The 16,810-nt window shown below is 38.1% G+C and overlaps 1 pseudogene across 1 annotated transcript; it reads right to left on the minus strand.

The window, feature by feature from the left end:
• Positions 1-1,804: 1,804 nt before the first annotated feature.
• LOC147516149 (uncharacterized) lies at positions 1,805-15,763 on the minus strand (annotated as a pseudogene). The gene is made up of 8 exons (XR_015213019.1): positions 15,689-15,763; positions 14,947-15,312; positions 8,830-8,899; positions 8,635-8,702; positions 7,589-7,704; positions 7,394-7,517; positions 3,708-3,836; positions 1,805-2,230 (listed from the first exon to the last, which is right to left on the minus strand). The product of XR_015213019.1 is annotated as an uncharacterized LOC147516149 (transcript).
• Positions 15,764-16,810: the final 1,047 nt, after the last annotated feature.

Genomic DNA, 16,810 nt, shown 5'->3' on the forward strand with positions numbered 1-16,810 from the left:
GTTTGAAGTTTTATTTTAAGGAGAAGAAAGATTATTACCATCGGGTGAAAGCACTTCCATCTTTGGCACGCTTTGAGAGAGTTACTGGTACTGTTGATGTCGGTTTAAACTTCAACCTTTCTTGTTCTTGGAGGATTCACAATCTTGCTCGAGCCATTATTTTCGTGAGAGATTTTGAGAGATGGTTTGGAATTTGGAAGTGAGAAAGGGTGAGCGGTTTGTTTAATAAGTTGGGTGAAATGTTTTGGATTTTGAGTAGCCCAAACAAATGCAAAGATTGGTTGGGGAGAACCAACTCAAAGATGGTAACACCATTAACAATATGTCAGCGTACCTGGAAATGAGATCAATATGGACAATTCGTGTAATTTCAGCAATGACAGTTTCTTTTGCGATCAAAATCATTTAATCCCACGAACCGAAAGTCTATATAGTAGAAGAAAGATTATAACCGAATGGATATAATATTTAAGAATGGAGATAAGATTTAAGAAAGAGGTTTTTATCTACTTATCTATTTTGGGTTTTTATGTATTTTGGACTACGAACAATTGAAATCGCCAAAAAAAAGGCGTAGAATTCATTTTTTTAAGTAAAATCTGATGTGTCAGTCTGAGAGAAAAAAAGGAAACTGGCGTGGGTCACTGGGAGCATTCTCAACTACTCAGTATTAATGGTCTTTGATATCTAAGGATTTGGAATTCATTTTTTTTTTTTTGTAATTAGTATTAGAGTTTACAAAAAATTGGAGACTCTGTGAAACTTTGAAAAATCGAGTCAAGAGGGTATAGCTATAATATATATCTAAATATTATTTGAAAACAGACTTGTGCTGTAGAGGTCAAAGGCTCCTCCATTAGCCTTACTTCATCACCTTCTTCTATTTTCATTGTAGTTTCATTTACAATCTAGTTTGATTGTAACATGCCGCCACAATCCTCTCGCCTAGCTTCATCAACAATGTGATATTTATAAATGCCAACCTACCTGTAGCCATATGATGAGAGGTAAGTGGCATTTCTCAGTATTTCGTTGAACACGGATGTTAGTATGTACTACTGAGTACTGACAATAATAGCCTATATATGGAAGTGTTTAATATGGCTACAATAGTTCTCTGAACTGGCAGTACGGGTGCCGCAGACAACATGTTAGGACTACAGCCCAGAGAATATATACTGATTAAGGACCTAACCATCTGATCTATTTCCACGTTCAGATGTTTTGTTGGTTATTCAGCTACCAACAAAGTTGCACCCGGTAGATTGATCGTAATTTAATAACAAATAGCTTTGCGGGAAGCGGAGATGAGGCACTGCCCCAGCAAATAATGCACTGGCATAAGACAGTGCCGTGCATGTGTGGAAATTTTGTTCTCAGGTTTCACTTCGCATGTTCCCAAGAGTTTAGTTTATATGAATTAGTTTGAAACCTTGGTCTTTTCGATGGTCAAGAAAACAAACTACATCAAGAGTCCAGACCAACTTTTGGACTTGTGATCCCTAGACTTTTCAACTTGGCTACATGTTCTCTTCTGTAGAAAATTATATTCTCTTTTACTAGTTAACCATTACCTTAGCTAGAGTCCATGAAGGCTTCAAAGGTTTCCGGAGCATATGTAAGAAAATTATATTTCCCTGACATTACATGAATCTATAAATCTTTGGTGATACACGGTTGTTTTCTAGATTTATTTCCCTATACACAGAACTTGCTAATCATGCTGCACTTTAACCTCTGACATTGCCAAACTGAAAAACTTCTACCCTATCTAGTATTCTAGTTTGGTATTATATTCATCTACTAAAGTTGCAATAAAAAATAAAATAATACTCCAAAATATTTCCAGAAACTCAAAATTCTAAAGTACTTCCTATTTTTAGGAGGCCTTGAAAAAGTTCTAGCTACACTCAAACAGGTTCTACAAATAAGATAAGATCCAATTGAACAAACACTAAAAGCCCGGTTCATATGCTGGAACTTTCTCACTTGCTGGTCTCATCTTCATAATAGCCTGATGCCTTTCCAGTTCTTCCAACGACGAAAGATCGAGGCAATGGATCTTCATTTTGCATATCAAGACCTTGATATGAACGGGCACTGAAAAATTCTACCCCGGATTCAGCAATTCCTCTGTCAATGGAATTTGAGTACTTGTCCCGCACTTGCAGAGCTTTCTGTGTTACTTCTGCAAGAGTTGTTGCTCTTTCCTCTTCATCTACACCGTTCGCTGAATTTGCAAATAAAGTTAATCATTAGTAGAGTTAATCTCCAATGTTGGCAAAGAACATGCCGACTAAACAATATATCAACATATATTTATAGAGCCTGACTAGTGAACTACTCAACTACATGAAGTGACACGGGGACTAATTAAAAATGAAACTATCACTATTGTTTAGTTACACAACTAATTTTTGGGCTCAAGAGTCAAGACCTTACAAAGCACTTCCTTCTAAATAAATTACTATGAAAGTGGCATATCAACGAGTTATAACTATTTTAATAGAATATGATCTTAGTCTTTCGGGGTTTAAAAGAAACCCTAGTTTGAAATTGTAAATGCATAACGTGTCTGACACACGGACGGATTTTTTTAAGAATATGAAGTGTCCAAGTTACAAGGTTAGAACACTGAGAAGGATGCTTAGCCTCCACCCTTTTCAATTACAATCATCTAAGGACTGATAATATCATTTTACCCCATTTTCAATTCTGAGATTCAGAACCTGGATTCTCAGATTTTACAGAAGGCTTTCCTAATATGAATAGGGTAATGAAGAAATAGTCAAGAGTAGGTATGTTCTCTTTGGAGTAGATACGGTTAGCTAGATATAAACAATGATTTGAAAACTATTTGCCTACTGTTGCAGCTATGACAAACAATGCCTTGTTTTACTTCAACTCTTGGTGATAGAAACTTCGAACGCTGGATGCCACCATAAAATAGTCGAGAGTAGATATGTTCTCTTTGGAGCAGATACAGTTAGCTAGATATAAACAATTATTTATAAACTAGATGCCTACTGTCGCAGCTATGACTAACAATGCCTTGTTTTACTTCAACTCTTGGTGATAGAAACTTAGAACGCTGGATGCCACCATAAAATTGTCGAGAGTAAATATGTTCTCTTTGGAGCAGATACGGTTAGCTAGATGTAAACAATTGTTTATAAACTAGATGCCTACTGTTGCAGCCATGACTAACAATGCCTTGTTTTACTTCAATTCTTGGTGTTAGAAACTTAGAACACTGGACGCCACCATAAAATGGCTGGATTAAAGCTAATTTCGGGGCCGGTTTTTCAGTGACTCGTTGGAACTTGGAAGTAACTGCTGGGAACCTATCTTGAGATGACCATGGTAAGTTTGTTGGTGCTGCTTGAAAAAGCTGGAGGTTAGGGACGTTGATGAAGCCAAACTACTGGCAATGGTGAGTTTGCACTGGAGATTGCCACTCAAAGAAACAACACAAAGGTGGAAACAGACTTAGCTGCTCTGACAACCTTAACTCTCTTAGATTATAGAACCTCTTCTGGTCCCTTTTTTGGCCATGGAAGCCTCTTTTGTTTGGAAGTTAATATTTATAAGACAGTTTTTGGGCGTCCTATTATTGTGATTTCACAATTTCAACTAGTATATTGTGGTAGAATGCTGCTTAGCCAAAAAACAGCACTTTGCCTTCATAAATGGTAAAGAGGGAGTACCTTGCAGCTCAACATCTTCTACATAGCCCCCCTTAAAGAAGGAAAACCGAGCTTCTGAGCTTCCATTAACTTCTAATGTAAATGAACCAATCAAATCCTGAAATTCCAACACATGATCCCATTCACCGGCTCCCCCTGGAAATCAGAAAGAAAGAAAACTCGGTGAAGGAAGTATAATGCCCATAATTTAAATATGGTTCAATGGTTTATGCAGCCAATGATAGCAATGTACAATGTGTTTTTTTTTCGATTCTTAAGAAGAACACGAGAGAAACAAGAAAAGCATGAGCGAAAAAATGGTTAAAATACAAAAGTCTAAATATCAAAATGGCCTATTTAGCCTACAACGGCAAAGTAACGACCTATTTAAAGTCTTCAAAGGTTGAACCAAAATAGGTCAATCAAGTCAACATTGTAGAAGTAATGGGAAAATTTATTATGAAGCCCTTCAAAACTCAAGAATACAAAGTTCTGGATAGCACATTATGTGTAATAAGTCATAACATACCATGTAATACAAGAACTGATAACTTCTAAGAAAAAAATTAATTGTATGAATGTATGTAAACTTGTAAACACTTTTAGAAGCTACGTTACACGAACACACCATATTTTCAAAATAACCTATGTTGGATACGTATCCATGTGTCCATACACAAGGACACATTTTGTATGTGATATACCCCAATTTTTGACATTTCGCCGTGTCAGACACTTCGTATCAGTGTCGGATACGGACACGTGTATCCGGATCAATGTAACTTAGGTTAGAAGTAACAGGGGAATCGTTTATGAAGCATGTGATGGCATATTGACTGGCCTATACACTTCCGAAGCTCATTTAACCCTTTAAAACTCAAGGGGGGTAAAGTTATGGATATCACATTATGTGTACTATGTCATAACATACCATGTAATACAAGAACTGATAACTTTTAAGATAAAATGAATCATAGAAAGATTAGAAACATAGGAAAAAATGATATGGCGATATACGCGACTTTTCTAATCTTCATATAAGCAGTGTAAGTTATGAAGAAGACAAATTGAAAAACTTTGGGAGTAGGGTGGTCGGACATGGTGGCATAAAGCATAAGCAACAATGCATATACAAAAAATTATCTTTTGGGACATTAAAGCACAACTGGTTTTCACTTGCCATTTATGTAAGCTCCCTAAAGTACCATACGCATATTGTTAACAATTTTTTTGTTTTTTTTAATAACATGTATTGAAGTAGAAAATATACATGGAGAAAGATCACACAAGGTTTTGCATGAGCATGAGGGAGGTCCTCATTTTCTATACGACATAATAAAATTACCAAAAATCATCCCCCGACTTAAGTTACAGTTCCCTTAGTTAAACCCTTGAGAAAACTCATATTCTTCCCGACATGACATTTGTTGAGTTCTATCACCAATTGGTTTTAAGTTGGATGTGAATCTTTAATATGGTATCAGAGTGGGCTATTGTGTTTAGCCCAAAGGGCTTGTTGTTTACTCAACGTAACCCAAGTATATTTGTCCATGTGTTAGGCTCAATTAAAGCCACATGTTGGGGGTATGTTGAGATGTTTAGTCCCACATGGGATATGTTAAGCCACACAGAAATATATAAGTCATGGAGCCTCTACACTTATTACCAATTGGTTTTAAGTTAGATGTCAATAACATCATTCCAATTATTAATGAAGTCCTTGAAGAGATATTGATTCCTCTCCAACCATGCTGCTGCCCAAAACCAAAGGAAAGCATTAACCTCCAAACTTGCTCTATTAACAGAGATTACCTTATTCCTAAACACACAATTATATCTCGACTTCTAGAGAACCCATATCACTATATAAGGTGTCAACCACCAAATTTTGTATCCAATAGACATTGTTAACAATTAAACAAACTAATTTGACAATAAGAGCCAACTTTTAAGCTCAATTCATCAAGAAACTCCAGCATTGACTTTGTCAACTTGGAACAGTAAGAAAACGTTCAGTTGCAGACGACTTGCACACGAGATAGATTCTATAGATCCTGAGTCTACAAGCTCCACCAAAATAAATTTGAAATGATCTACGCACACAAAGTTAGTTAAACCAAGAGCGACCTACACACACTCCAATGTTAGGAAGATGATTGTGCAAGATGTACAAGTAGTGCCTTGTGACTACATTTCCCTTGTATTACGGGATCAAGTCTTATCTGTAGTTCCTTATAGACAAGATGATGTTGTATTTATAATTTAGTTTGTATAGATTTGAATATTAAGCCCCCACTTTTTGAACGTGGAGATGGATTAAGATTGTGCATCCATGTTTCGTAACTGAACGAGTTATTTGAATTGTGGATAAAACAGTTAGGTCATGGATATTAGTATGAACTGTTCATCAATTTATTTTGTATGCATGTGCCAAGCACATGCCTAACATGGATTTGAACTTTGGTCCTTGTAATGTTTCTATAAGGAACTATTGGATTATTGATAACTTTTTAAATGAATTAGGCATGTGGTCCGTGGAGTAGTATATGTTTGGCATAAATACGAATCAGTGTTTGGGTCGCGTAGTGGGGATCTTTATGCCTCCATCTACAAGACTATGAGTAGTCATTTTCACAAAGCATTTCAACTAAAAATCAAAACCCTTATCCAGCGAAAAGATTGGGAAAACTCTAATATATTTCTTCTTCAACAAATCAAAAATTGAACAATGGATGAGATTTACCTTGAGTATCAAGTCAGCAACAACTTCAAGGAATCTCAAAAGCATGGACAGTTCGTTTTCAACACACTTGTTTTCCCTCTTTAAGTTCGTTCTACTCTCTGTTAAATTTTCTCCGTCTATCTAAGAACCAAAACGCACTTTACTCTTTTAAAAGTTTTGATCCTATGCTCTCCCCTTCTACATCCTAAGCTAAAATACTTTTATTAAATTCAATTATTTAAAACATATGCACCCTACTTACAATTCTCAAGTTAAAACAATGATTTAAATATTGTTCTTCCTTCACATTCTCATTTCTTCTTTGACCCACGTTACACACCTGTGACAAAGAGGGGGGGATGTATAGACCCCCAATACATGACCCAAACATTGATTCATATTTATGCCAAACGTATAATAATCCACAGGAACAAGCCCCATTCATTTAACAAGTTCTTAGTAATCCAATAGGTCAGTACGTAGTCAGCCACAAGGCACAGTCTCTACATCTTCCACCACCCTCTTCCCAAAATTTGAGAGTGTGTAGATCGATCTTGGTTTAACTCATTTTGTGTGCTTCGATCATTTTTTGTCGAAATAATAGGCATCACTCTTATTTGGAAAAAATCGAATAATACTCAGACTTTTCGCGTTCTGAATGATTATCGTATGCCCGAATTTCTAAATGGGAACATGCGAACAAAAGTTTCCAATGAATGGAATATTAACAAAGAAAAAAAACGGCAAACCAAAACAAAGCAAAAGCAAAAGCTTCTTAATTATTCCTACTATATGTGCGTGCTTGGATCAGGGAGAAAAGTTTCACCCAAACTACATTTGCTGATCCTAATTCTATATCCAAATTAGATTCTGTAGGTCCTAATTGTAATTGGATATAATCAAATAATAATCCAATAAATAAAGCTTCGTTGTAGTTGTTTTCTAAAAGAAAGATATGAAAATGAAAGAAATTATGCTATAATACATTACCTGTTGAAAGCAAGTGTGGCTTCAAAAGGTGTTATCACTGGAGCTAAGAACTTTTTGCTATCGAATAGAGCAGTTTGCGCACAAGAGACATAGATAAAAATATCACTGCCAAATCAATTCTTATCAGAATACAGTCATTCCCATTGTATAAGGCCATAAAGAAAAATAATCTAGACTATATATAATTTACCTCAGGGAAGTTTGCCAATTTTGCAGGGTTTGGTTTTCCCATGACAAGAGTATAGGCTTTTTTCCCAGCTCGTGTGATCAATTCTTTCATTTGATGAATCATACGACGATAACCAGCTGCAAAGGTAGTTGTGTAATAGAATACTTAGATTGGATCCGAACTCAAAAGGATGTATAAATTTAGCTGACAAACATCAGACAACATATTTGTTTTATTGGTGACATCAATAGTATTCAAAATCTCAGAATTGCATAGTATTGATCGAAAAATCATTAAGACTTGAAACACCCCTAAAAGCATACTCTGTTACCCAGATACAGATATTAGACCAGCACACGAGCACAGATATTAGACCAGGATACTGGATACGACACGGAGTTATCAAAATTTGGGGGGTACCAACAAACTACAGCTATTTAATTTAATATAGAAAAGTCAAATAGTTATCTTCACACTGGGCCCATTATTAATTTTTATGCAGAATAAGTAAATATCTCTCTGGCATCTGAAATTTGTAATAAAAACTAACCAAAAATTAAAAATAGCCTAAACAAGGTAAAAAGATGACATGTACAGCATGTATGCCTTCAGCATAGTGGCGTATCAAGTTACCAATAATACCTTGTGCACTTTGCTGATCACGATGATACTTAAATGAAGCAATTGAAGAATAACTTCGTTTTTAGTAGGGAAAACAAACGTAAAGTCTACGACTCTTATTTGGTTCTGGACATTGATAAACACTGAGATGAGGACCATAGTTCAATGTTTAGTTATTAAAAAGTCAAACTATGTAAAAAGTCGGAGTGGGTCTTTTGACATTTGGGGTTTTCGGTTTCAGTTCCTTCTATGCCATCTTTTACTTTTTAGCTTTCTTCTGTATCACCCTCGCCCTTTTATTTTATGCTTTTAAATACAATGCTTGCTTATATGAACTGTCCTAAGAAGCTGAGAATGATGTCAACAATATGAGCTTTGACCAGAAGACAACTCCAAGTAAATATAACATGAAGCAAGGAATAAAAGCAACTTGCTAGGGAACATGCCTACACCAAGAGTCCCCACCAAAATCCCAATAATGTTCGAATCCTTTGCTTTCTCCACTAGGTAATACCTATTATGGAGCTCTCTCGTGTGAAATACAAGCACAGTTCTCAAAATGCTCAAGCATAGGTGGCACCAATATTATTTGAAAAAAATAAAAATAAATAATAAAAAAGAACCACAGATCAAAACAATACCTACGCATGAGAATCTTCTTCTGCTGAGACATATCCTTCACCAAGTGATTCATCACAGGGTCACATCTCACTGAAATCATCGCCAAAAAAAAACCCCAATATGAACAAATTAAGTACATTAACGAAAATGGAGTCTTATTTGTGGGCGACCAGTAGAGACTTAACTTAGTTTGCTTCATGATCCTGTGGTCCTTGTTAGTTCCTTTTTTAGAAAAAAAAAGTAGGTATCGATAGTTTTTATCCTTCTATTCCTCTTTTCTTTCCTATTTCGGTAAAATCCTGCTCTGGTTACAGAGTTAGTTCGAGTAGGAAAGGTAGTTTCTTCTTGGCTTGTTTTGTTATTAGGCTTTTCGGGGGTTTCCTTATGGCTGGTCTCGGGTCGGTTGTTGAAGGTCCTTCGGACATGGGAGGACAGGGCTCCTGGAGAGCTTTGTTCTCATCTGGTACAAGTTCACGAAATACTTCTCTGAGAAGGTATGAGACTCATCAGGTGGATGGAATAGCAGAAGTTCCAGCAAACATAGTAGAGCAAGGTGTCTCTTTGTGGAGTGAATATGTGGTTGGGTTTTTTGTAGAAAAACGGCTACCTTTCCCAATGGTTAAGGCGGCTCTGGCTCGACAGTGGAAGGTTAAAGGCAGTTACTCAATATCCACAGATCGTGAGCTCTTCTACTTCAAGTTTAATCAGGAAGAAGACAGAAAACAGGTTTTGGAAGCAGACCCGATATTTATAGCAGGCAAGCTATTTGTGATTCGTCAATGGTCTCGTGAAGTCGAAGCTCAAAAGACCAAGATAACGAGTATCCCAATTTGGGTAAAACTTATGGATCTGCCTAAAGAATTGTGGACAGCTGAAGGGTTGGGATATATAGCTAGCTTAATTGGGGAACCCTTGCGAACTGATGAGGCCACCATTGAAAGAACTAGGTTGATGTTTGCAAAGATCTGTGTTGTGGTTCCTATAGACTATGAATATAAGAGCTCGATTCAAGTGAAAATGGGAGATGAAGAAGTAGACATAAAACTTGAATATCCCTGGGTACCTCTGTCATGCTCTAGGTGTCATATGTTTGGGCATAAGCTTTCAAGCTGTCCCTCTCGGCCAAAACAAGTTTGGCGTGTTAAGCCTGTAAACTGTACAGGGAAAATACATGAGGAAGTTCAAGAGCAGGAGGATACTACTGATGGGGGCTCTAACTATGCAGAATGTGAGGATGAAGGGGCAGGAGAACAGCAGGGAAATGGATTGAGCATAGTAAACTATGTCACAATTTCAAAGGAAGGAACAGGAAGTTCTATGCAAGCGACCCAGCAAGTAGCTGTGGCTGACGGTTTTAGAAGGGATAGTATGGCTCCAAACCAGAGTGGACTAGAACTAGTGATCCATCAAGAGTCTCCAGCTGGTGCTGATCAGCTCCAACAGAAAAACCTGGAAATTAGCCAAAAGGAACAGTTTCTGAAGGAACAAAATGCGTTTCAGGTGTTGGCGACCAGTGACGAAGAGATTGAGGACGATATTTCTGAAGGAAATCCTGTTGAATTCTTCACAGATCATGAGCCGGTTAAGGAATATGTGGTGAAAGCTAAAACAAGGGCTCAGAAAAGAGCAGAAACAAGGGAGGAAAACAAAGAGGATGGAAGTATAGCTCAGGGTAAGTATGATCAAGTAGCTGAGAGGAAGAAAAAAGGGAGACCAAAGGGGTCAGGCAGCAATAAACATTAAGTAAAATGATTAAGATCGGTACATGGAATATCAGGGGTCTAAACGAAATAAAAAAAGCTAAGGAAGTTAATAAATTCATTCAGAAGAATAATCTTTGCTTGTTGGTGCTTCTGGAAACGAAAGTTAAGGAGGGGAAGAGGAAAAATATTAGCGATATATGTGCCCCGAATTGGCATTTTGAGAGTAATTATAATAGCAATCCTGGGGGTAGAATATGGATTCTTTGGAACCCAAATTTTGTGGACGTGAGTAAGATTCATGAGTCAGCTCAGTTTGTACACTGCAGGGTGACTATTCGTCCTACCTCAGCAAGTTTCCTGTCCACGCTCATCTATGCGAGTAATAATAGCCAGGAGAGATTAGGTCTGTGGCAGGATTTGCGGCAGCTTCACAGTAGCTTTACAGGACCTTGGTGTGTGCAGGGAGATTTTAATAATGTGCTCTTTTCTCATGAGAGGATAGGGGAGCAGGTTCATCCGCGAGAAACAATTCCTTTTAGGGACTGTTTAGTTGATACAGGATTGATGGATTTGAAAGCATCAGGGTGTTATTTTACGTGGACTAACTATGGAGTAGGAGTAAATAGGAAATGGTCTAAGATCGACAGGGTTCTTACCAACATCCTCTGGTCGTCGTTGTTTGTACATGCCTCAGCTGAATTCCTTCCGCAAGGAATTTCGGATCACTCTCCCATGATAGTCTGTTTGGCTGATGCTGAAAAAGGGAGAGTTCCTTTCCGGTTTTGCAACTCATGGGCCCTCCATGACAGTTTCAAAGAGTTGGTGCAGCAAGTTTGGGATATAGAGGTGTCGGGCAGTTGTCTATATAAACTGGTCAAAAAATTGAAGATTCTTAAGTCCAAACTGCGAGGTTGGGCAAGAGTGCATATGTCCGATATTCATATAAAAACTGAGGCAGCAAGAGCTGAGCTTCACAGTTTACAGAATGAGCTACAAAGGTCCCCCACAGATCTCCAGTTATGCGAAAAGGAAAGAAAAGCTAGAACTCTCCTGTGTAAACTGATTGATATGGAGTATATGGAACTTAAGGCTAAAGCTGAAAATGATTGGCTAGATTACGGGGATAAAGGAAATGCATTTTTCTATCAAGCAATAAAAGAAAGAAGGAACCGTAACTTTGTGTGGACTGTTTCAGATTTGAGCGGGGTTAAACATGAAGGTGTAGCACAAGTGTCTAATGCTTTCATCAGTTTCTTTCAGGATCTACTGGGAGTTGAGGCTCAGACGACGAGTTCTGGGTTGTTATTGGAGGACATACCAGTTAGGGGGGTGGTGGATTCGGTACAAGCAGAAAAGCTGTCAGAAGAGGTAACAAATGGGGAAATTACTCGAGCTTTATTTGATATGGAGGATTTTAAATCCCCAGGGCCTGATGGCTATACAGCGTTTTTCTTCAAAGAATCATGGGATATAGTGGGAGAAGATTTCCTAAGAGCAGTCAAGGAAGTGTTCAGTCAAAAAAATATTCATAAAGGCACTAATGCAACATTTCTATGTCTGGTTCCTAAAAAGTCTATTGTATCACAGGTTGATGAATTTCGCCCGATTGCATACTGCAAGATTACATATAAATGCATTGCAAAGGTCCTCAGTAATAGGATGAAGCCTTATATGGAACAGTTGATAGCACTTAATCAGTCAGCTTTCGTTCCTGGAAGATGCATACAGGATAATCTGCTATTGGCTCATGAATTGCTCAGAGGATACAACAGAAAGCATGGGCCGCAGAGATGTACTATCAAAGTTGATATCCAAAAAGCTTATGACACGCTTAGTTGGAAGCGCCATGTGGTGCTCAAACGATTGATTCCCGAAAAAGTTTATTGGTTGGCTAGTTATGTGCTTCTCCTCTCCAAGTTATTCTCGTCCTTGTTAATGGTGCTCGTGATGGATACTTCGGGCGGAAACGAGGGTTAAGGCAAGGTGATCCTCCTCGCTCCTCGTGATTTGTTTGTTCCGTAATGGAACTATTAGGAGGTCTGCTGGAAAAAGGGCTTCGATTGAAAAGCATCAAACCTCATTCCAGATGTAAGAGACTTGCAATAACTCATTTGAGTTTTGCTGATGATGTGCTACTTTTCTGTAAAGGGGAAGCCGGATCTATATTGGGCCGTCCAAGTCGGCAATCAATGAGTTCTCTTCTCTTACAGGACTACAGATAAATACTCTGAAGACGTCCATACTCACTGGTAGTATGACATATGATGATGGGCTTGCTCTTGCGGACTTGTTGGGGGTACAGCTGGTCACTCCTCCCATAAAATATCTGGGGCTGCCGCTCACTTCTGCAAGAATCAGCACCAAGGATTGCTTGCCTCTGATCGAAAAAATCACTATGAGAATGTCCAACTGGAAGAACAGGTCTTTATCTTACGCGGGAAGATTACAGCTGATACAGTCTACCCTATCCTCGTTTCATATATATTGGGCTAAGACTTTTATTATTCCCGTTGGTGTCTTGGACAAGGTAGCAAAACTCTGTAACAGATTTCTGTGGTCTGGAGGTTTGGTGCAGCAGAAGATGCATAAAGCAAGTCATGCAACTTTGAGGTTGCAGAAAGAGGAAGGTGGACTGAGTATTATTGATCCTAGGGTATGGAACAAAGCAGCATACTGTGGGTTGGTCTTCAAGGTTGCTACTAAGGATGATACTCTGTGGACTAAGTGGACTTGGGCATACCACATTCGACAGAAACATTTCTGGACTATGAAGATTCCGTCGGATTGCTCATGGGTGTGGAGAAGTATACTGAAACACAGAAAGATTGCTCGGAAATACATTAGATGCTTGATTGCTGACGGAGAAGGTACAAGTTTATGGCACGATCCTTGGATTGCCTCGATGCTGCTAATCCACAATGCACAAGCTAGAAATATCATCCATGAACCAGATGATGCAAAAGTCAGTGAGCTGATTACGAACGGCACTTGGAACGAAAAGGTACTCAACTTGCCCGACGGTGAGCTGAAATCAAAAATCTTATTGACTCCCATCAATGTCAATATGGCACAGGATTTGGTCGTGTGGACTGCTACAAGTTCAGGTAGGTTCTCCACTAAGTCAGCTTACATGTCAATCAAGAAGATGAGAGAAAAGGTGGGTTGGTATAAACTGGTGTGGGGCAAATATAATGTGCCGAAACATTCTTTCATCACCTGGCAACTATTTGCGGGATGTCTGGCTACTCAAGATCGGCTGATTCATAGAAAAATCCTATCTCACTCAGAGTGTTGCTTGTGTGACGACAAACTTCCAGAAAATTCGAAGCATCTCTACTTCAATTGTGCGTTCACAAAAAAGATTTGGGCTGTGGTAAAAGAGAAACTGGGGCTGGGAGTGGTGCGAGAATCTACTGCAGAGTGGCAGTTTCTGTTGCGTTCGACAAGAGCGAACTTGATATCAAGTGAGATAATAAGGGTGATAATTTGTGCAACGGTGTACGGGATTTGGAATGAGAGGAATAGCAGGAGGTTCAGGGATAGAGCACACTCTGCAGAGTCGATAAGCAGCTACATTATGGAGAGGATGAAAACCTACTTGCAGCGAATAATCAAGTTCACTGATGACTCTTCTCCAGCGACAAGGAATCTGATTGCGAGACTTGGGATTGAGATCACTATAAGGCAGCGAGTGACTGAGCAAGTTCAGTGGACAAAACCACCTGCTGGGTTCGTCAAGGTGAATTCGGATGGTTCGGTGACTGAAGAAAGCGCTGGCTATGGTGGTATACTGAGGAACCATGAGGGGACTCCTATTCTCTTATACATGGGCCAAGTGAACTTAAGATCGGTGATAACCCAAGAGCTAAAAGGAATTGAGGCGGGTCTTCTGGCAGCTCTAGGTGTTAATTGTAAAAAGATTCAGGTAGAATCCGATTCACTAAGGGCAGTCCAAGTTATAAACAGAAAGGAGATAAGCCCTTGGTACTGTCTAGATACAGTGGAAGGCATCTGGAGGCTAATGAACCAGTGTGAGTCGATTAGTGTGTCTCATGTGTATAGGGAACAGAACAGAGCGGCAGATTTGATGGCTAAGTCTAGTACAACTTGGGATGGAACTATAAATCCTGGAGTAACGGTTGTAAGTATCCCTCCTCTTATGTATGAGCTTAATGTTATAGTTGAGGAAGATGCTATAGGTAAGTTGTACCAAAGAGTTTGATCAATACAGGTTGGGGTCAGCCAAAACCTCATAAATGTTTCAAAAAAAAAAAAAAAAAAAGTACATTAACGAAAATAGTATTTGTGAAGAATATGAAAATTCAAGAGACTGACAATGAAAATTCCTGTTAACAAAGATACTGACATTGGACCAAGCGATTCTAGCAACTTGATATATAAATCAACTACTTAATCAAGTAACAAGAGACTTACCTATTTCGCTACCGTTAAATGTGAGCACAACATTAGTAAATGCTGCATTATCACAACCAATCCAGAAAATCAAGTATTCCTCCATCTTGTCGCCTTCTGGTATATCCCATGTCAAGCCTCCAATACCATATCTGTTTTCAGCTACATCGACACCAATTTGCTTGCACTTATCAAAACTTCCATGAGCAGAACCATAGGACTCGAGTTGCCCATTAAATGCTTATCATCTTCTGATGGATCCATAACTGATTGAATAACATTGGCATAATGCAGTGCTGAATCAGGTTTTGATCCACCAATTGTCAACTTGATCACAGCTTCTTTTATATGATGTATTGCATGTGAATATTCAAGTCCATACAAAATCTAGATTCAAAAAAGTAAAATGATAAGTAGAAGCTACATTGGAAAATGAAACACTAAAGAGATGAACTGAGACAATAGCTACCATAGAGGGGAAATATGCATACAAACCCACCCACCCACACATATACTTTTTTTGTTTTCGCTAAAGACACACACACATATACTCAAATAAGGAGTTCAACAGTTCTATCAGACATGCTTAAAGAAGCAAACATTTTATTTAAGCTTAAAAAACCATGGTCCATTTTTTCAGAGTAAGAAACCAACAATTTAAGTACCAAGCATTTTACAAAATTAAAAACCGCCCAATAGTTGGCCTAGGAACAGAGTTTGATTGAACAATTATGCATTACATACATTTTTATGTAAAAAAAACAAGAGGGGAGTTCCCTTTTCCATCACTGACAATGTCAGACTCTGAAACCAAAACTTTGTATGTCAAATTGTCCATACAGTTTACTTCATTTGATAAGAGCTGCCTAACTGGAAGTACTTTACTCAGACTATAGGATCAATGAGATAACCCGTACAGATCCAAACTGGGGGGGAGGGGAATAGCTGAACACATAAAATATGTATGAAATGGTATTTGCAGAAACAGTAATTTGGTACATATTTGGCATATTGCTTGAAATAGAAAATCCTTAATAATGGTGCTACAAGCCTGCAAATCCTACAATGAAGAACAAGGCATCCACTCGAAAAACAGATCGTGAATGAAAGCTTATTTATCTAACATACATTAGTGAAATCATATGCACCAAAATCTCAGAGCTGCCTCTTACATTACACCATTACAGTAGTTACACTTCACTATTTCCTCCACTTAGTAATTGTGCACGCTCAAACTTACGAGACATGTGAAACTTGATGAACACTTGTGATATTCACTGGTGATAATATTAGAATTAAGATTGCTATTCTTCTCTGATTTTGGACTGGATTATCTTTTAGGAACCAAAGAAGAAAAAACAAAAGAACATTATATTGAACCATATCTACTTAAAATCAATCAGAAATTGGAAAAGAGACTACCTCAGTCGTCAAAAATGCTATCTAAGTAAACAGTGCTAGTGCTTGTATTGCCCCTAAGATAACTACGATGTCATGTACTGGTTACTTGAACAAAAGATGATTGGACTCCCAATAATTGCACTCTTTGCCATACATTAGAAGAAAAAGTAGATCCTCTCCTCTCTTCTTCACTGTGGTCACTATCTGGGAGATCACTTCGTGCTTTCATAAGCCGTCAGCTCCTCGTAACAGAATCATGTAAGCTTTAGATAATAAACTCTTTATCCATCGGTTTCCACTTGGGCAAAATGTACTCATAGCATTTACCCTAACCATTATTTGGGTTTGTTGAAGAAAAGAAATAGAAGGTTTTATATCATGAACACCATGATATCCATCCTATCGTCATTGAAACCAAGAGACTATGGGGACTTCAACATTTAGAGGGTCATAAAAATTCCAAAGCGTTGTATTTAGTTGGGAT

This window comes from Coptis chinensis, chromosome 2, assembly GCF_015680905.1.
Source record: "Coptis chinensis isolate HL-2020 chromosome 2, ASM1568090v1, whole genome shotgun sequence".
In the NCBI taxonomy this organism is placed as follows: domain Eukaryota; kingdom Viridiplantae; phylum Streptophyta; class Magnoliopsida; order Ranunculales; family Ranunculaceae; genus Coptis; species Coptis chinensis.